We start from the raw sequence: 21,372 nt of genomic DNA, 5'->3' as shown, positions 1-21,372 counted from the left end.
CTAATGGGTTTATTAGATTCTGAACTTTATGGTGTGTTGTTTCCCCAGGTTAAAATATTTTGTGTACATACCACTGTCAAACCATGACCAAAAAGAATAAATGACCCTAGTTAGGGTATCAATCAGCTCAAGTATTGAAGCTCCGTCACAGGTGAGTGCAGGTCAAGTGAATTTTCTCAAGCAATAATCTCAAGTAAGCCAGTCTTGCTCATCCTAACTCTGAGCATTTATTAAGACTCTTATGAAGGATAAGTGCTCTCAGTTAGGAAGACAGTCTAAGGACAATATCATGCAAAGGCTGTTTCTGAAACCTGAATTTGAAGGGTCAGCTCTGATTCTGATTTTGAATACCAGAAAACCTTGACTGGCTAATCCAAACTCAGAGCATTTTGTGAGTTTTGACAACCAAAAGTGCTCCCAGTTGGGATGAGACAGACAGGAAGAAGGCCCCTAGTGATGGAACAGAGAATCCAGAGGTTCCAAAGCTCTGAGGAACTCTTCACAGAATTGTGGCAAATTCTCTGGTATTGCTCTGCATAAAGTAACTTTCACTTCAAAGTTCAGAAAATTATCCCCATTGTTCTCAGATTATACATAAATTATGGAAACTTGGATAAGAATGAAAAGCAATAGCATGCTTCAGTCTGTGTTCCACCAAACTGAGATTTAACCTTTTTAACCTTTTCCCTATTTATCTCCCAGACTAAGTAAATGGAAGAAGCCTCTGGTCTCTAGTTAGAACTTTTATTGTTTGGAAATTACAAGGTGATCTTGATCAGACAAGAAGAGGGCATCTCTCCTTGCCTTACCCCAACTCAGCACTTATCTGTTGTGAACGATAAGTGCTCTCAGCGAGGTAGTCTGAGGACAATTCTTTGGAAGGGAAACTTACCTTGGGTTTAATGTACCTACTGGGTTCTTTTTGTACATTCCACCAGCAGACCATGAATGGTCCTCATTGGCATGAGACAGACAAGAGGAGGGAGTCACCCACTGATGTGACCTTCACTGGTGCTCTGAAGTAGTAAAAATAACTCTTAAGTCTTATTAGACTCCTGAGAGATAAGTGACCTCAGTTAGGATAATACCATGCAAGTGACTTGCTCACTCTAACATTTATTAGATTTGAAATGAAAAGCAATAGCTGCTTCAGTCTGTCTTCCATCAGTTTTTGTTCTTTTCTTGGAGTGTGTTTCATTAATACTCCCTTGGGACTGTCTTGCATCATGTCACTGATCCCTGCACCAACCCGGGCCAGGTCAGGAATTAGAAGCAGAACAAAGGCATGGTGCCAGGATAGTCCAGGGACACATACAAGTTTCCCCTTGGGATAGGTTTGGTGTTTATTTTTTTAAATTAAGATTTAGGAAGGTTAAGTGTTCTCAGTTAGGAAGAGACAGTCTTAAGGAGAATGTCATGCAAAGGCTGTTTCTGAAACCTAATTGATTTTTGAATATTCCACCAGAAAACCTTGACTGGCTAATCCTTACTCAGAGCACATTTGTGAGTTTTGATAACCAAAAGTGCTCCCAGTTGGGATGAGACAGACAGGAACAGAGCATGGTTCTCATCTCCTCAATCACGAAACAGGGAAATACTTTTATAGAGGACCAAGATGGATACCTTATTGTGGTGATCAACCAAGGGAGAACTATCCTCCACTATTGGTGGCTGGGATAAGTTGGTCCAGAGGCAGCTCTGATTACCACAAGGGATGAGGGAGACTGGAAGAAGGGTGGTGGGCCATATTGGGTGTCTGTCCTTTTGGCTTAGCTTCTCAAGATTGCTTGATTTCCCCAAGAAAACTACCCAAGTCCCCAAGTCCATAACAGAAAAGAAACTGGCAGGACTCCAGGTCTGGTGCAAGGCCATTTTATTAGGATCTTCTCATGAAGTCACTGGCTTCCATTTGTTCAATCTTAGAGCTTTTGTACTTTGTCCATTTGGCCAATTGACTTTTCAAGCTGTTGGCTTCTTTCTTATGTCTTCCCTGCATCACCCTCATTTCTATTTCCATTTTTTCCTCTGCCTCTCCTATGGCCTGAGACCAATTCATATTTTTCTTGGAAGCTTTAGATATATATGGGACTGGATCTGTGTCAGGGTGACTGAGGTTGGGCTCGACTCCTATATCAGCACAGCAGCTCCCTCCTGACCTTCAAAGTGGTTCTTGGTTAGATTTCAGCACATTCTTCTGTGAGTTTTGCTCCAGGCATTTTCCAGGCGTTATTTGGATGTTCTTGCCAGAGCATCTGAACTCTGACCTTTCATTCATTGAATAAAATACTACCAGCTTGGAGCAGTGTGTGGGGACCCCCCCTCTTCCAGGCCTGCAGGGAAAGGTAAAAACCTTAGCTAGCTTTTCCTACAGGACAGGAATAGGTTTCCACACATTTGAGTTTTACTCAGCACATATCTAGTATTTCAACCATCCAGGTTCACATTCTTTGTGACACTTCTAAATAAGTATCTTCCTCCCTCCCCCCCCCCCACCGAACCTCAGCAGGGAAAGGAAGGAAGTTTTGGGGAGTGGGCATGTCTCTAAGGACTTGAACTTTGTAGTTCTTATCTGAGAGGAGCATCCTCTACTGGTTAACTTAACTCAGCAGGAAAAGAGGAATAGAGAAGATGGGGGGGGGGGAGGCCTCCAGGACTTGAATAATGTATCCTGCCTACTGAGGACACTTTGCCCTACTCCTGGCAGGAACTTGAAGGTCTTGAAGGGTGGATTGAAAAGACAGATGTCTGGCTGTCCAAAAGGCATCCCTTGGTACACGTGGGCCCACTCATTACATGCGTCTCATTACAAGTGTGGCCCTTCCCTCCTTACATTTTTATAGTTTTTTTTCATGTTGCACCAACAGACTTGCCATGTTCTTGAAAGCAGGGACTGTCTTGAACACGGAGATTTTATTTTTTAATCTCCAGCAATTAGCATGCAGTAGGCACTTTTTTTTTTGTGGGGCAATGGGGAGTTAAGTAGGCACTTTTTAAAGTGCCCATTTTCACTTTCAAATGAAGTGGCCTCATTTGCATTATGACAAGATTTTTGTGGCTTTGCCCCTCAGGCTCTAGTGGGTGGTGAGCTAGATTTGAGAGTCAGGATATCCTGACTTCAAATCTGACCTCAGAAATTAGAAAATAAGAGCTGTGTAAAACCAGGCTAGTAAGGCACTTAACCGGTTTTTCTCCCCACTTTCTCCGCCCCCCCCATCTGTATAATCCGGGTAATGGCTTTACTGCAGGATAAGGTTGTTAGAATGAGGTTTATAAGGCATTTTGTAAAGCCTTAAAAAAAGCGGTGTAGAAGTGCCAGGAAGTGGTCGGTGTGGGCCAAATTTGAGAAGGGGGAAAACGGTACTTTTCAACAAAAAAGTTGAGTCCATGTGGGATTGACCACTAAAGGATTGTTGCATTTCGTTTCCCGACAAGTGATAAGACTCACGAAAAGAGGGAGAGCGCAGAGAACAGCCCTCCAGGTTGATGAACACTTCCTGTGGATCTCTACAGTCAGCTTTATCGAGTTACTAAAGGGCCGGCTGAAACTTTGTTCAGAGATGTGTTAACAAAAGTTTATGGGAAATTTCAGTTTTCGGTGAAAGGAGAAAGAACTCTGGGTAATGTAGTTCCGCAAAGGGCTTTGCGCAGGCCCACTGGGCTGTGGGCGGGGTGTGGCATGAACGCCGGGCAGTCGCCATCGGAAAGTTGTCCCTGGGCAGGAGGCTCCGTCAGGCAGAGTTCGACCCGGGACCATCAGGTACGAAGAGCTTTCAGGGGCGTCCCAGTTCGTGCTGTAGTTCGTTCCTCCGTCCTGGCGCAGGGATATGGGCTTTTTGCTATGGCTGGGAGAAAAGGTTTAAGGGGAAGGAGGACAGGAATGTGGGGGTCGGAGAAAGATGTGCGCGGGAGCTTCGCTGGACCGGAAGCTGGGGAACTTGTGGCCGGAAACGGCTCTACTAGCCCCGCCCCTGAGGGCACACCTGCAAGTTAGTATGTTACAACAACCCTGGATCTAAGCGACGTTGTTAGCCCCATTTAAAGAACCAGAGACTTGTAGGCATTAAGTGACCTGATCAGAGTATGTGCCAGGTGCTGTGCTAGGTGCAGGAAATAAAAATACGATTAGTGAAACTCCCTACTGTCAAGGAGCTAATGGGGGAGACGACGGGTACATATGGCAATATATGGTGTCCAATAAGACTAGAAAAGATCGGTTCTGAAGGGCTTTAAAAGCCAAGCAGAGCAGTTTATAATTTATCCTAGAGGGGTCCTGAGTTTACATGTGGCTTCAGACACTTGACACTAGGTATGTGACCCTGGGCAAGTCACTTAACCCTCATTGTCCCACAAAAATTTCCTAGAGTAGTGGTTTTAGTCGCAGATCAACTGGATTAGTGGGAAACTCCAGGCAAAGAGCAGTCAGGCGATCCTTCCATGAATCTAGGTCAGAGCTGAAGGCCTGAATGCAGTAAATTGTTAGCAGTTTTAAGAGACCTCATAAAAGACTTGTGTCATCAAGATCTTTTTGGAGTAACAGACTCTGTATCTTTAATGAGTAATTAAATTTTGTATTTTTCATCGTGTCTCCTTTTCTAGACTGAATCCATGCATCTTCCATTATCATTGTGTCCTTATTGCCAGGCACATACTAAGCAACTAAATGCTTGTTGGTGGCTGACTTGGGGAAGAGAAGGGTCCTAAATTTTTATTTTGTCTTTCTATTTTCTTGTGTTTGGGGTCAACTTGTAGAACTAATTTAAGGACACTTGCCTTGCCCAGGGTCACACAGCTAGTAAGTGTCAAGTGTCTGAGGCTGGATTTGAACTCAGGTCCTCCTGACTCCAGGGCCAGTGCTTTATCCGTGCACCATCTAGCTGCCCCTTGTATTCTTAATTATTTATGCCTACAAGGAGAAAAGGAAGGAGAGGGAGAGGGACGTGGAGTCTTCTGGGTCTTCTGGGTTCTTGGTGTACAGATTGGGAGATCAAAGCTTCTGGGTTGTTTCTACCTATCTGAATCTTCTGTTTTAACAGAATTCATTAGTAAAAAGTATACTGTGCCTTCCCTGAGTCTGAATGAGATAACCTTTAAAAATGTGAAGGTTCCCAGCTGCCGAAATGCTACGTTTTTCTTCAGTTCTAGAGATCCTAGCTATACATATAATTTACAAGGAAGAGAGTGTTCTGGCTGAGTCTTCTGGTTCCAGTACTCACCAAATGGCTAAGCCGATGAAGCATTGAACTCAGTGCAGGAGCTGTGTCTTCTGTGGCTGATGTACCAAAGCAATTCCTGAACAACTTGCCCAGGGAAATCAAGCCCCGCTGGTGGGAAAACTTCGAACAGGTTATGATCCTGGTGGAACATTTGACCCAGATGTTTGAAAAGGGAGGTAAAATTTGCAGAAAGATGGGGGTGGGGGGAAGGAGGCAGAATGGGGAAGTCAAGGGGAAGAGATATAAAGATAACTACCTAAAGGGAAGTGCCCTTGCAGAATAAAGTTAAAGGGCAGGCAGATCATGCCCACTGTAGCGACACCACTTTTTTGTGGTCTTAACACAAGCCTATGCCATCATAGCATCCAGTACCATATGTTTGATTAAACTCTTCTATGGATAACAGTGATAATATATGAAAACCACAGAGAGGAAGACATTTTCCATTGGTGGCTTCTCTGGAGGGAGGGATAGGGGTATGTGGTTATTCTATTTCAATGTAAATCCTCAGAGGACTTCCTTTTCTTGCCAGAGATTTATGCCATCCCTTTTGTAACTTGCCAACCCTGGAAACTAGAAGAAACTGTAATCTCAAACTCTTCATAATCTAATAATCTCAGATGGAAAAGACTAGTATTCAGGGATTTGGGGAAAAGCAATGGTGGTGTTCCTTAGATATCTTGTTTGTACATACTGTTTTGCATGCTTTCTCTCATTAGATTGATTGAGTTCCTTGAGAGCAGGGACTTTTTTATTTTTTATTTTTTTGCCTTTCTTTGGCTTTCTAGTGCTTAGCAAAGTGCCTGAGCCATAGCAAGTTCTTCATAAATTCTTGTTGACTTATTTTTTTTTTCTCTCAAGCTCCACTTTCTCAGGATTCTGCCCTTTTCCAAAGTGGCATCACAGGAGATGAAGGATTAGATCCTTCCCTCCTCACAACTAGGGTCCAGGTGAGTTGGAGTTATTTCTTTGTTTTTTAGTGAGGCAATTGGGGTTAAGTGACTTGCCCAGGGTCACTCAGCTAGTAAGTGTTAAGTATCTGAGGCTGGATTTGAACTCACATCCTCCTGACTTCCATGGCTGGTGCTCTATCCACTGCGCCACCTAGCTGCCCCTGTCTCATTTCTTAGTAGCTACTCATCATTCACTTATTCAGAGAAATTTTTTGGCTTGGTGCATGCTCAGTATTGTGTTGCATGATTTGAGATTTATACCACCTGAAGATGTGAAATAGTCAGTGCTGTCCAGAAGGCTGCATGTTATATATATGGATCAATGTACATACATAGACACATGTCTAAACACATGGAAATGTGTTTAAATACATATACACATATGTACACAAACAATTTATACACATATACACATAAGAATTGAATTTAAGTGGAGTTTGGTTGATGAATTATCAATAGATTTAAAATTATCAATAGATTTAAAAATTTTCAAAATCACTAATAATTAAGAGAAATGCAAAATAAAACAAGTCTGGCGTTCTACCTCACACCCATCAGATTGCCTAAGGTGACAGAAAAGGAAAATGATCAATGCTGGAGGTGCTGTGGGAAAATAGGTATACTAATACACTGTTCTTCCTGAGTTCAAATCCAATCCCACACACTTACTAGTTATGTTACTCTGGGCAAGTCACCTAACCTTTAGTTTTTGACCTGTGAAGAGAAGCTGGAGAAGGAAAATCACTCAAAGTTCTTTTGCCAATAAAATCTTAAATGGGGTCAGAAAGTGTTGGGCATGACAAACAAAAATCACTCTGATACACTGTTGGTGGAGTTGTAGACTTGTACAACCATTCTGGAGAACAATTTGGAACAATACCCATGGGCCCTGTGACCCAACAATACCCCTACTAGTTCTGTACCCCAAAGAAAAAGGACCAAGATCCATATGTACAAAAATATTTATAGCATCTCTTTTTGTGTTGGTAAAGAACTAGAAACAGATCAATTGGGGAATGGCTGAATGAGTTTTGGTATGTGAATGTGGAATACTGTTGTACTATAAGAATAACAGGGGATGATTTCAGAAAAATCTGGGAAGATTTATACGAACTGATGCAAAATGAAGTAGAACCAGGAGAATAATGTACATGGTAACAGCTATATAATCAACTGAAAAAGATAGTAATTGATCAATATAACAATCTAGGACAATGCAAAAGTAATGATGAAGAATGCTATCAGTGCAGACTGAAGCATATTTTTTTCTTTTACAGGACATGACTAATTTGGAAATATATTTTGCATGACTTTATATGTACAGTGGATATCATTTTTGTTTTTTTTTGGCCATTGCATTGAGTGGGAGTGGGGGTAAAGGGAGAAAGTTTTGAACTAAAATTAAAAAATTTATAGAAGAGTCCAAGCCCTCTGGTCACAGAGCCAGTGCTCCTTCCATATTTTACTTTATCCTCCCACCTGTATGTGAATTATACACAGAATATTCACCAGTCAGGCATTCGAGGGGGGAGCAGTTCCAGATTTGACAGGGTTGAGCCTTCTGGGACATTGCATAGAGCAAGGCATCTTTAACCCAGATATTCTGATGTTAATTCCAGGGTATTTCAATTGAATGCTCAGAATCCCACCCACTTTACCCAGTTTCCTTAAACCCTGCCAACTTCTCCCTCCTTCTCCCAGGTCCATGAGAGGCTTGGTCTTCAGAGGCACATGAATGTGTTTGCTGTTTCAGGAATCTGTGACATTCAAAGATGTGGCTGTGGACTTTACCAGGCAGGAATGGGAAAGGTTGACCCCTGCTCAGAGGTACCTCTACAGGGATGTGATGCTGGAGAACTATAGGAACCTGGTCTCTCTGGGTGAGGACAATTCCTTTGTTCATTGGGATTTATTCTCAGGCCCAACTTCCTCAAAATTGTTTTGAGGTAGAGATTAAACTTTTTGAGCAGTGGTCCTCTTTGGCAATCTGGTAAAGAGCTTATGAACCCCTTCTCAGAATACTGTTTTTGTTTTTTTTTTTTTAAGTGAGGCAGTTTGGGTTAAGTGACTTGCCCAGGGTCACACAGCTAGTAAGTGTTAAGTGTTGGAGGCCGGATTTGAACTCAGGTACTCCTAACTCCAGGGCCGGTGCTTTATCCACTGCGCCATCTAGCCGCCCCTAGAATACTGTTTTTAAATGCCAAAAAAAAACCCCCAGAGATATTAAAATGAAATTAATTATATTAAAATATTTTAAAAAAGTTTCCTGACCGAGTCAAAAACCTGTGCTAAGGAATCTAAATGAAATTTTGACTTGATCTGCAGAGATGATGCCTTCTTAAGCTGTGAAATCCAAAGTGTTTCTGCCCTTCATTCTGAGGAGAAAGTTCTTTTTTTTGGGTAGTAAATGGAAATTGGACATTTTAGGGTGTTGCTTCAGAGGTTGCATCTTTGTCATTCTCTGATACCCAGGGTTAGGAATTCTCCCCGAGTTCCAGTGCAGACACCTGAAGACATAGGAGATTTCCATCTTCTTAACAGGATGTGGCGTGAAATGGACTAATTTTTTATATTGAGCTTTAAATGAGTCTATCGTTCCACAATACCTGCCAGAGATTTCCTGGACGTATACTACATATCGTCTTTCAGACTCTGTCACTCTCTAAGCTTTCCTAGCATGCCTTCTTTATCCTGATGAGGAACAGATAGGATTAAATTACAAGATGGATACTTTTCCCCAACCTCTCTCCATTTCTTCCTGTTTAAAAAACCTGTGAGCAGGGCTTCCAGTGTCTAAACCAGAAGTGATTTCCCAGTTGGAACAAGGAGAGTTACTATGGATATCAGAGGAAGAAGTGCCAAGAAGCAACTACCCAGGTAAGCACTTGAGAACACAGGTAAATGGAAGTCATTGCAGATAGCAGTTCTGAACATAAGTCTTTGAAATGTCAGGCAAGGAGTTTTACTCAGTCATTCAGACCTCAAACTTTCAGGCATGAGTTTCCTTATAGGCCTGTTTTCAAGTCATCACATCACTTGACTGATATTTCTTCCCTTATGTTTCCCATGAGTCTGAGAGAAAGATGTATGGCTTTCTCTTAAATCCTATCCTTTCTACCTATGTTCAAGATAACATTTTTTCTCATTTTCTTGGGACATTATTCCCATGATCATTTCAGCCTTCTTTAGCATCTTGAGCAGTCTCTTCCTCTTCACACATTCATTTTCTTCTACTTATATATATTCAGGAACTGCTGCATGTTGATAACAAATGCATAAGAAAAATCATTTGCCTCTGCTAACCTTTTGTTACCTTCTAATTTCTCTTCATTTCGTCATTCTGAATGGAGTCTGTTGTCTTGGAATGCCATGCTCTATTTGCCTTCTCGGTGACTATGACCAGGAAAGTGAGGTAGTAGAGGGGATGGAAGCAAGGGGATGGATAGGGAATCTCCTTTAGCCTGGACAAGGAGGAGGGTACCTTATTAGGAAGCTAGAGGAACATGGAGAAATGAGAGAACACAATGACGTCTGTCTCAGTCTCATCAGTAGAGTTAAAGGTAAAGTTACAAGATGAGAGGCTGTGGGGATTATAGTTGGAGATTTAAGGTTAGAGAAGAAAGTTGTTTGTTTGTTTGTTTGTTTGTTTTTGCGGGGCAGTGAGGGTTAAGTGACTTGCCCAGGGTCACACAGCTAGTAAGTGTCAAGTGTCTGAGGCTGCATTTGAACTCAGGTCCTCCTGAATCCAGGTCCAGTGCTTTATCCACTGTGCCACCTAGCTGCCCCTGAGAAGAAATAGCTGACCATATAGGTCAAGACTTCCAGGAGGGACGTTAAGCCAGAACATGAATGATGGATTTTTAGACTAGGGAAAAGATCTGGGGACTGAAGGTACTGACAGAAGAAAAGAACAGGCTGAGGAGGGAAGGAAGGGTACAGTGACTGTGGTCATAGAAGGGAAATTCTTAGCTTACTTGGTTAGAAATGGAAGAATTTCAAATGATGGTAAGGTCTGTGTGACCTTTCCAGTAAGGTAGCTGAAGAATAATGTCAATATGGAGGTTCTCACAGAAGAAGGTTGGAGCCTAGGCTGGTAAAGGACTCATCAGTGTGAATACTGAATTTTCTGAGGTTTACTGAAGAGGTAAAAATGAAGAGAGAAACTCATTTCTCTTTTCCCTTCCTCCTATGTCATAACTTTTTTTTTACATCATAACTTCCTGTAGTTCACCTTGATCTAAGTCTAGATTTCTTTCTTCCTCTTCAGATCCATTTTGCTTTTTACTTTGGAGTTCTTGTGGTTTGTTTTTGTTTTTGTTTTTTAGGGGCAATGAGGGTTAAGTGACTTGCCCAGGTTCACACAGCTAGTAAGTGTCAAGTGTCTGAGGCTGGATTTGAACTCAAGTCCTCCTGAATCCAAGGCCAGTGCTTTATCCACTGTGCTACTTAGCTGCCCTCGAGTTCTTGTTTTTAAAGAAATACCTCATTCTTTCTGATAAACAAGAATGCCTTTCACCACACTAGTCATGCAGTTGGTGATTATTTGATCCATGCTGCAATTTCTGTGATTTCTCTAAATATGAAGACACTAGATACTGTTGATTGGCAGTGAGCCCCAAAATGTGCACAAGTTGCTTTCTCTTCTACTGAAAGCTTCTAGGCTTCTAATTTAAAACAAACAAACAAACAAAAAAAGCATGCCTACTAGCAAGGCTCAAGGCTTTATCAAAATCTTTTTATCTACTTTCTTTTTCTCTCCATCCTGTTAGGCTTTAGATTTTTTTTTTAGAGGCCATCTAGATATGTGAGCATCTAGACAGGATTTTGTAACCATAGGTAATTCCTGTTGTGGAAACTATATAAATACAGAAAGGGCAACTGCTTTGTAGTTTACTGTCTTAGAAAGCTTCCCAGGACCTTGAGTGCTTAAGCGCCCTGCCTCTGGTTCTTCAGCTAGTATGTGTTATGAGAGCAGGACTTGAGCCCCTAACCTTCCTGACTTGGAGGCCAGGCCATCCAGTTTTCTGTGTTGCTTTTTCTAACTTGAGATACTGCCTTGCAGTTTCCTGGGTATGGCATCTTCTAATCTCTTGTCTGGATTTAAAGTTCCAATGTAGTTTGCTATTATATATACCTCTTCAAATTTTTTCTTTTCTTTTCTCTTTTCTTTTTTGTGGGGCATCGAGGGTTAAGTGACTTGCCCAGGGTCACACAGGTAGTAAGTGCCAAGTGTCTGAGGGCAGATTTGAACTCAGGTACTCCTGAATCCAGGGCTGGTGCTTTATCCACTCCACCACCTAGCTGCCCCCAAATTTTTTATTTTCGAAAACGCACTCCCTCACCTAAGCTAACTTTGATGTGTTTCATATATTGCTGAAGAGTCTGCCTCCTCCCTAGAATGTCCTGCCCATTCTTTAATAATCCATATTACACATCTTTTAGTACCCAATTGAAGCCCCACCTTCCTGATGACTTTTCTTGCTGTTATGGATGATCTTGATTCCTCCCTTCCTTGAACTCCTACTAGTTATATCCTTTCTACTTCTGATATTTACCATCTTAACATGAGCATTCTGAGCCTGACTGTCTATATCTATAAATGTGAATGATGTTTGATCTACCCATCTCAGTAGGTTTTTGTGAGAAAAGAAGTTTATAGGAATTTATAGGAATTTATATTTATATTTTAATCTGCTTTTACCCTGTTGATAGTCCTCAGAAATATATTAATGACAAATTATTTACTTACATAGTTTCCTTTCTTCTACCCAAAAGAACAGGGAACATTTGTATTTTATTTTTTCCCCCAGATTGGGAACCCAGGCCTGAGACCAAGAATTCATATGTAAAGCAAGGTACTTCTGAGAAAGAATCATCCCAGGAAAGACTTGCAGAATATGGCTTAAGGGACTCAAATTTGGGACAACCCTGGGAATGTGATGGCAGATTCCAAAGTCAACAGGGGAGCCAAAAAAGAAATTTGGAGCAAGTAACAGTCACTCAAAAGAACATGCCTAGTAAAATAAGAATCCATGAATGTAATATATTTGAGAGAAGTTTCCATCTTAAGTCATGTATTGTTACGGAGAGGAACATTCCTCCAGGAAAGAGTTCCTATAAATATGATGTACCTGGGAATGCCTTCAAACAGTATTCAGAAGCAAGTAAAAATAATAGAATATTCTCAAGAAAGAAACTTTGTAAGCATAATGTTTGCAAGAAAGAATTCCATTATCTCTCAGCTATATGTAATAAAATAACTACTGGAGAGAAGTCATATAAATATAATGAGTTTGGAGAAGCATTCAGACAAAGTAAATTCATAACTCAACATCAGGAAATTTATACTGGAGTGAAACACTATAAATGCAATGAATGTATGAAGGTTTTTAGTAAAAGTTCATCTCTTACTCTACATCACAGAGTTCATACTGGAGAGAAACCTTATGCATGCAGTGAATGTGGCAAAGCTTTCAGTGATGGCTCTTCCCTTACTAAACATCAGAGAATCCATACAGGAGAGAAACCCTATAAATGTAGTGACTGTGGAAAATCTTTCAGTGACAGTTCATCTCTTGCTCAACATCAGAGAATTCATACTGGAGAAAAACCCTATAAATGTCATGAATGTGGTGCAGCCTTCACACGGAGTTCATCTCTTTGTCAACATCAGAGAATCCATACTGGAGAGAAACCCTTTAAGTGTAATGAATGTGGCAAAGCCTTTAGGCAGAATGCATTTCTGGTTCTACATCAGAGAATGCATACTGGTGAGAAACCCTATGAATGCAGTGAGTGTGGCAAAGCCTTTGGTGACAGCTCCTCCTTTACTAAGCATCAGAGAATTCATACTGGAGAAAAGCCTTATAAGTGTAGTGATTGTGGAAAATCCTTCAGTGACAGTTCATCCCTTACTCAACATCAGAGAATTCATACAGGAGAGAAACCTTATAAATGTAATGATTGTGGTACAGCCTTCACACACAGTTCATCCCTTTCTCACCATCAAAGAATCCATACTGGAGAGAAACCCTTTAAGTGTAATGAATGTGGCAAAGCCTTCAGGCAGAATGCATTTCTGGTTCTACATCAGAGAATGCATACTGGTGAGAAACCCTATGAGTGCAGTCAATGCGGCAAAGCTTTTAGTGATGGCTCTTCTCTTACTAAGCATCAGAGGATTCATACAGGAGAGAAGCCTTACAAATGCAGTGATTGTAGAAAATCTTTCAGTGATAGCTCATCCTTTATTCGACATCAGAGAATTCATACTGGAGAGAAACCTTATAAATGTAATGATTGTGGAAAATCTTTTAGTGACAGTTCTTCTCTTTCTCATCATCAGAGAATCCATACTGGAGAGAAACCCTTTAAGTGTAATGAATGTGGCAGAGCCTTCAGGCAAAATGCATTTCTAGTTCTACATCAGAGAATTCATACAGGTGAGAAACCCTATGAATGCAGTGGATGTGGCAAAGCATTTAGTAGCAGCTCTTCTCTTATGAAGCATCAGAGAATTCATACAGGACAAAAGTCCTATAAGTTTATTGATTGTGGAAAACCCTTCAGTGACAATTTATCCTCTCCTCAGCAGAAGACTCTTAGAGGAGAGAAACCTTATAAATGTAATGAATGAATGTGGAAAAAACTTTGCACACAGTTTGTTCCTTGCTCGTCATCAGAGAATTCATAGTCAAGATAAACCTTAAGTGTAATTAATGCAGCAATTTATGGTTCTGCTCAAATCTATACTTCAGAAATGCCCCCAATACATGAATATCGCAGTCTTTAGCAAAAACCAATATCTTACTAAGCATCAGAGGGTTCATACTGTAGGGAAATCCTCCTGGTGTAGTAATGCTAGGAACACTTTCAGGCAAAATTATCCCATTATTTATTAATACTAAACAGAAAACAGAAATGTAATGAAAGTAGGGAAGCCTTCAGCATCTACTTATTCTTCATCAGGAAAATCATAATGGAGAAAAACATGGAATAAGTTTCTAAAAAAGTTCAGATTGAGTTCCTTATATGTCATTGATTTGTAGAGAGTGATTCTAGGTATCGATGTGAGGAAAGCTTCAAGCAAACTTGTCCCTTAGCTTGAGAAAAGAAAAAAATATTCTTTCCTCTTTGCTATTCATACAAACTCCCGTTATGTAGAGCTAGTTTTATATATGGCTCAGGAATGGCATCTGAAAGAACGACTTCTCAGTAAATCTTTTGTATTGGAATCATTAAATTTAGATAATAGTTTTAAAGTGAAGAAATAAAAAGTTCCTATGAAATATTAAACAGTTTCCCCTAAGGTAATATGTATTTGGATCTCCTAGGAGGCAAAAACCCTCCTGCACAGATATTCCTAATGTGCATATGCTTGTTCTTTTGGGGTCCTCTCCATAAAATGTGCTTTCAGTGTGAGCTAGAGAAGGTACACTGGATCTGATAGAGCATGGCAGTGGAAGGAGTCAAATATAGTTGTTGTAGTTCGAGAGTAGGTGAGACTTAAGTAATGTGGGAAGTCATCCTGGGACTAGAGAAACGGACTTGTCCAGTGATGACTGCTAAGATTTCAGTGTTACTCTGCTCCAAAATTACATACTTTCCTTTGTCCGCATCTTTAATTCTCAAGGAAATTTCTATGAAGTACTGGAGATGTATGTGTGTGTGTGTGGCTGTTTAAACTCTAATGAATAACAACAAAACTAAATTAAAACTGAAAATACTTAGCAAAAACTAAGAGTATTTGGTACCATCAAAAAAGTTAGGCAGTATAACAGCAAAGCAACAAGACCACAAAAGATGTTCATAGTAAGTGAAGTGAAGGGGGAGAGGGGTGTAAATGAGATAGACTGAGGGAAAAATAAGAATGAATATCTACCATAGGAAGAAAAGAAATTAAGTCACAAGCTCCAGAAAAAGAGCAAGAAGTCACATGATTAGTACCAACTAAACATCACTGATCCAGCAAAGAACAGAAAATTATCCATTGTGATGACAAAATGAAAACACTAGCATCTAGGAATCTTTAAGTGAATAATAGAGTAATGCAAATAAATCTAACTGACCTTGAAAATGAATCAGGGTTTTCCAACCTACCACAAATAGGCATTTGAGAAGGAATGCAACGTGAAGATTATGTTGAAGAAAATTCTCCATAGCTGGGAAGAAACAGGAGTAATCCTTATACAGAAAGAAGCCACAGAATAATTTTTATGAAAATCATGGTAGCACAAAATCAGGTCTATATTTTTTCAAACTCCTGAAGCTTCTTAAAACAGCAAAAACCAAAACAAAACAAACCCAACATTGACTTACAGAAGAATCAAAAAATCATCTGTTTATACACCAGAACAAATGAAGAGTCTAACATGGATAAGTACTGAAAGGCATGGGTTCGAATCTAGTCATTGTTTTTTTTCAAACTTAAGCATAAAAAAATGCCTTTAAGAATAGAAGTGAAGACCTCTGAATTGAGGCTGCCAATGGAAGAAAGGAAAGGCCTTGATGTAAGAAACCATTAAATAAGCTCCAGAGAGTAGAAACTATAAAAACTTTCTTTGCCATCTGATATGCTAAAATCTCCAAGCTGTTTGCCTCCATAATCACAAACAAATAAGAAAAGTTACTTTAAAATAATTCAAATATTGGCAGAACTTCTGGAAAAAATTTCTGATATTGATAGAATTTGTGGAATCTGACAATAGACAAGGATTGTAAAAGTGGCCATAGTCTGACCTAAAAACCCCTAAATCTGGAAATAATCTTAGGACCCCAGATTGGAGAATGGCTGAACAAACCTCAATTCAATGGAAACTCACACCATAAAGAATAACAAATGTGATGAATACACAGGTGTATTAAAGGATCCATACAGTATAATGCAAAGTAAGAAAAGGCTTTACAGGATTGTAGGTATAAATATAAAAAAGAATATAGAGTGAATTACTAAAAGTTGTTTCTAATTGTTTATTCTTTCCATGGTGAAATTAATCACAAAATGAAATTTAAGGGTAAGGAGAAAAATTGATGACCTAGAGACTTGGCTCCTTAAACTCCTTATAGAGGGGAGCAACTCCTTTGATGAAGGGGCCTGATGTATTTTTCAACACTAGCACCAACTACTGACTAGTTGCCATTGTCGGGTGAAGAGTCCTAGATTTAGCAGCACTCTACAGACCCTGGCCTTGCTTCTAGCCTGGCCGTTATCCAATATAGCAGCACCTGTGGAAAAGGGGCCAGTGATTTCCACCAACTGTCACCTCCAGGGCAGGTAAGCCAACTCAGCTAAAGCAGTAAAGCACCCTGATGGAGAGGCAGGAGATAGCATATGCCAGGTGAGTCAAACCACCCACACTTTGAACCACTGTCACTCAGATCTCAGGGGAGCTTGCCCAGGACACTAATAGCAGTGCCACCCAGACCACCAACTGTGTTTCTAGCCCAGCCCATGTAGCCATTATCCAGGATAGCGATCTTTGTGGAGATGCTGCCTGGCCACCACTTTTGTAACTAACTACACCTACTGAAACCTCCAAAAAACAAGTTCTCACCATCAAAACCCTTGGGACGGTCAGGTGGTATATAACATCAGACATGAATATGTTTTTATCAGAGGGAATCACATTCAAGAAGATATATTACCATCTTTCTGACTTGTGCTAAAACCTGCTTTTTTGTCTTCCCAATTAGAAGAATGTAAATATCTGAAATCGGAGACTCTTCCCACTTTTCTGTTTGTATCCCCAGCACATAGCACAGTGCTTTACACATAAGTCCTTAATAAGTGCTTTTTCATTCATTCATTCTCCTCATCCAGACACAGATGCTTTGGTCATTGGACCATATAGTCTATTAAGGACTCATAGAGTCCATGGAGAATGTCTGCCTTTGCCATTCACTTTGCTATAGTATCATTTATTCTCCCAGAATTTACTTAAACTTTCAAAATGTATTCGAAAAAGTTAAGCCACTTTTCTAGCATTTGAGAGTAACAACATTTCTTAGCCCTTTGCAACAGTAAGTGTGAATATAGAAATCCCCTGTCTTTTCTTGAAGGCTACTTTTCATAGACTCAAAAAGTGTGAAGAAATAGAATTTCATTCCAGTGGAATGTAAGCTGTTTGAGAGCAAAGACTGATTTATCTCTTTGTATCTCCAGTATCTAATTCAGTGCCTTGCACAGGATGCCTAATAAATGTTAGATTTGTTTATTGAATTTTGTGACTCTTTGGATAAAGGCAAATTAAGAGATTAAGAAGAGAAACTGCAGAGGTGGAAAATGTTTGCATCAGCTATCACCAGTAAAATGCTAGTGTACAAGATATGGAGAAGACACATGAAAACAGGTGATGTGGTACTTATAATTGTGTGACCTTGGAGAAGTAAGTTAGCTTCTGTTTTTTGTTTTTGTTTTAATTTTTTCGTGGGTCAATGAGGGTTAAGTGCCCAGGGTCACACAGCTATTAAGTATCAAGTGTCTGAGGCCACATTTGAACTCAGGTCCTCCTGAATCCAGGGCTGTTGCTTTATCCACTGCACCACCTAGCTGCCCCCAGTTAGCTTCAGGGTTTTTTTTTTTTTCAAATTTTTTTTTTTTAATTTTTAGTGAGGCAATTGGGGTTAAGTGACTTGCCCAGGTTCACACAGCTAGTAAGTGTTAAATGTCTGAGGCTGGATTTGAACTCAGGTACTCCTGACTCCAGGACTGGTGCTCTATCCGCTGCACCACCTAGCTGCCCCTTCAGTTTTTTGTTTTGTTTTGTTTTGTTTTGTTTTTTTTTGTGGGGCAATGGGGGTTAAGTGATTTGCCGAGGGTCACACAGCTAGTAAGTGTCAAGTGTCTGAGGCCGGATTTGAACACTCAGGTACTCCTGACTCCAGGGCCGGTGCTCTATCCACTGCGCCACCTAGCTGCCCCCTGGCCCCTTCAGTTTTAATCAGTAAAATGGGAATAAAAATAGCAACTGTTTTTCAGGGTTGTGTGAGAATCAAATGAGATAAAATGTAAAGTACTTTGCAAACCTTAAAGTGCTATAAAAATACTAACTTAACTAGTAAGTAGTTTTCAACAGAATTGCAAACTCTTTTTTTTTCTGATAAAAGTATTTTTTCCAGTTACATGTAAAGATAGTTCTCAACATTTGTTTATACCAGTTTTCTAATTTTAGGTTTTTCTCCCTCTCCCCCCCCCCATATATATATATATATATATATATACATATACATATATATATAATAACATTAAACATTTCTGCATTAGTTATGTTATAAGAGAAGGATCAGAGAAATGAGGAAAAACCTCAAAATAGAGAAACAACAGCACCAAAAACAAAAGAACTAGTATGGTTCAATCCGCATCTATACTCCAGGTTTTTTTTTTTCTGGATTTGGAGATCCCCTTCCATCATGAGTCCCCTGGAACTCTCCTGTACGATTGCATTAGTGAGAAAAATCTAGTCCATCACAGGTGATCAACACACAATGTTTGGGGGCAGCTAGATGGCGCAGTGGTTAAAGGGCCGGCCCTGGATTCAGGAGTACCTGAGTTCAAATCCAGTCTCAGACACTTGACACTTACTAGCTGTGTTACCCTGGGCAAGTCACTTAACCCCCATTGCCTGCAAAACAAACAAACACACACACAATGTTTGTTTTTTTGTTTTGTTTTGTTTTGGTGGGGCAATGAGGGTTAAGTGACTTGCCCAGGGTCAACACAGTAAGTGTCAAATGTCTGAGACTGGGTTTGAACTCAGATCCTCCTGAATCCAAGGCCCTTGCTTTATCCACTGTGCCACCTAGCTGCCCTCAACACACAATGTTGATGATACTATGTACAATGTTCTTCTGGTTCTGCTCTTCTCATCATCAGTTCAAGAATTGCAAACTCTTAATTGCCTAATGAAAATGCAAGAAGAAATGCAAGTTAAAACAATTGGGGTGGGGGGCAGCTAGGTGGCTCAGTGAATGAAGCACCAGCCCTGGATTCAGGAGGACCTGAGTTCAAATTTGATCTTAGACACTAGACACTTACTAGCTGTGTGACCTGGGCAAGTCACTTAACCCTCATTGCCCCCTAAAATAAAAAAGTAAAACAACTCAGGTTTTGTTTTGTCTTGCAAGGCATCAAAGATGACAAAAATGGGAACAGTTAATGGTGGGATTGCTGCAAGAGACTGTCATGACACTCTAATGTTCTTTTGGGTGGAATTTTGAATTCGTTCAACTGTTCTAATTACCAGTTTGGAACTATTGAAAAAAAGTGATTAGATTTGTCCATGCCCCTTGAACCAACAAACATATGTGCCAAGAAATTCAAAAGGAGAAACATGTTTTATGTATGCATAAATACATTGATTCATCAAAGTATTCATTGTAGCAGTAAAATAGTGGCAGTAAAATGGATGCCCAATGAATAGGAAATGATTGGGGGGGATCTCTGGTTTATGAATCTAATGGAATATTTTCATGCTGCAAAAAATGACAGAATTTAGAGAATCATGGAGAATTATTATGAATTGATGAGCTGCAAAACAGGAACAAAAATATGTAATGCCTATAGCTTAAAGGAAGAGAGCACTAAAAGAAAGCAAATTCTAAGTAATTGGAAAAAAAAAACAGTGAAAGTCGTGGAGAAAATAATGAAAATATACCTATGTCTATGTGGTACAGAGATGGAGAGATTGTTAGGACAGAACTCTGTATATTTTCAGATTTAATTCCTTGCTTTCATCTTCAGCCTTTTCCTTTTCTACTTATTTTCTGACTTTCACCAAGACCTGGCTCCCTCCTAACGCCCTGGTATGTTTGACAATTCTTTCTAGTTCTGGTTGTACTTTAACCCTTACTTAACTCACTAGTCATGGTAAGGGAGTAAGAGTACTCTGCTTCCCATTGCCACTCCTAGCCTCTCCCATTTTCACCATTACTAAGTAATCTCTTCTCCTTTGAGAGTCATCCTTTCCATATTTACCAACCCAGTCAAGATTCTAGTGATTTACCAACCAACCAACAGGGCATTCTTTCCCCAATGAGCTTAGTCTTTGGCTTATAGTCTATCTCAAAGGATCTCATACTAGAATATCAGTATTGATACTTCATGAGGTACTCCTCCATTCCACATCAGCTACACACAGAGATAGTTATCCATAATCTTGCCATCACTTAACAAGTGTAATATTTTCAGGTTCATGAACTTTGAAAATTCTTTAGTTCATAGTCATTCCAGCCTTTTCTCTGCCTTATGACCCCAACCTTATTCTTCATCCTTACTCTGACCTTCAATCCCTCCACCTCTCAGTTCATTCTTAGGCTATCACTTAAGTAAAAAATTAGAGCATAAATGAATTGTTAGAATGGATTAGTCCGGGGAAAACATGAAATAGCTTGTCAGAATCAAAGCACCTACTATGTGCCAAATTCTGTGTTAACTGTTGGGGATACAAAGAAAGGCAAGAGATAGCCCTTTCTCCATACATAAAGCAGAACATAAAAAAAAAGAAATTCTATATGAAACCAAATTCCATTTTGTACCACTTGCTTTAAGGTATCTAATTCTACGCTTTCATTTCAAATTCTGCTTGTCTGTGCTCTTATTTGAACTTCCTTCTATTCCCTTGTATACATTTAAAATGTTATAATGACCATTTAAGGCATCATTATTGACAATCCAATCTTCCAACATTTTCTCCTTCCCACCTTTAATTAAAACCACAAAGAGGGAAAAAATACAAACAAAATGAATCCACACATTGACCATGTTAAAAAATGTGTGTCCCTTTCTCCATCTTGGATCCATTCCCTCTTTTGGGAGGAGGGTAACCCTTCTGGAGTATCTCCAGGGCTTCTGGAAACTTGGTTGTTTAATCGTATTCATCAATTTCAAAGTTTTCGTCTCTATATTATTGCTGTACTATAAATTCTTCTGATTCTGCTTATCAGTTCATACCAGCATGATTATCTGAAATCATCTCTTTCATCATTTCCTATTCCATTACATTTATATACCATTTATTTCAGGGTTTCCTAGTTGTCCAAGAGACCATCTAAAACACCTTGGATTCTAGTTCTTTGGCTTTTAATCCCCACTTCAGGATCAGGAAGTTTGTTTTTCTTGTGACTTTTCCCTTCCCAATATTTTCCTCTCAATGCCTCTCCCCTGATTCCCAAGTAGTCTTCATTTAGGTTTGATGTATTTCTACACCAAA

General features: G+C 39.8%; 1 pseudogene; it reads left to right on the top strand.

Moving 5' to 3' along the window:
• Positions 1–3,665: 3,665 nt before the first annotated feature.
• Positions 3,666–17,351, top strand: LOC122746496 (annotated as a pseudogene).
• Positions 17,352–21,372: the final 4,021 nt, after the last annotated feature.

Source organism: Dromiciops gliroides, chromosome 3 (genome assembly GCF_019393635.1).
Source record: "Dromiciops gliroides isolate mDroGli1 chromosome 3, mDroGli1.pri, whole genome shotgun sequence".
Classification (NCBI taxonomy): Eukaryota; Metazoa; Chordata; class Mammalia; order Microbiotheria; family Microbiotheriidae; genus Dromiciops; species Dromiciops gliroides.
The sequence above is the reverse complement of the archived record's forward strand: the minus strand, read 5'-3'. Positions and strand labels throughout refer to the sequence as shown.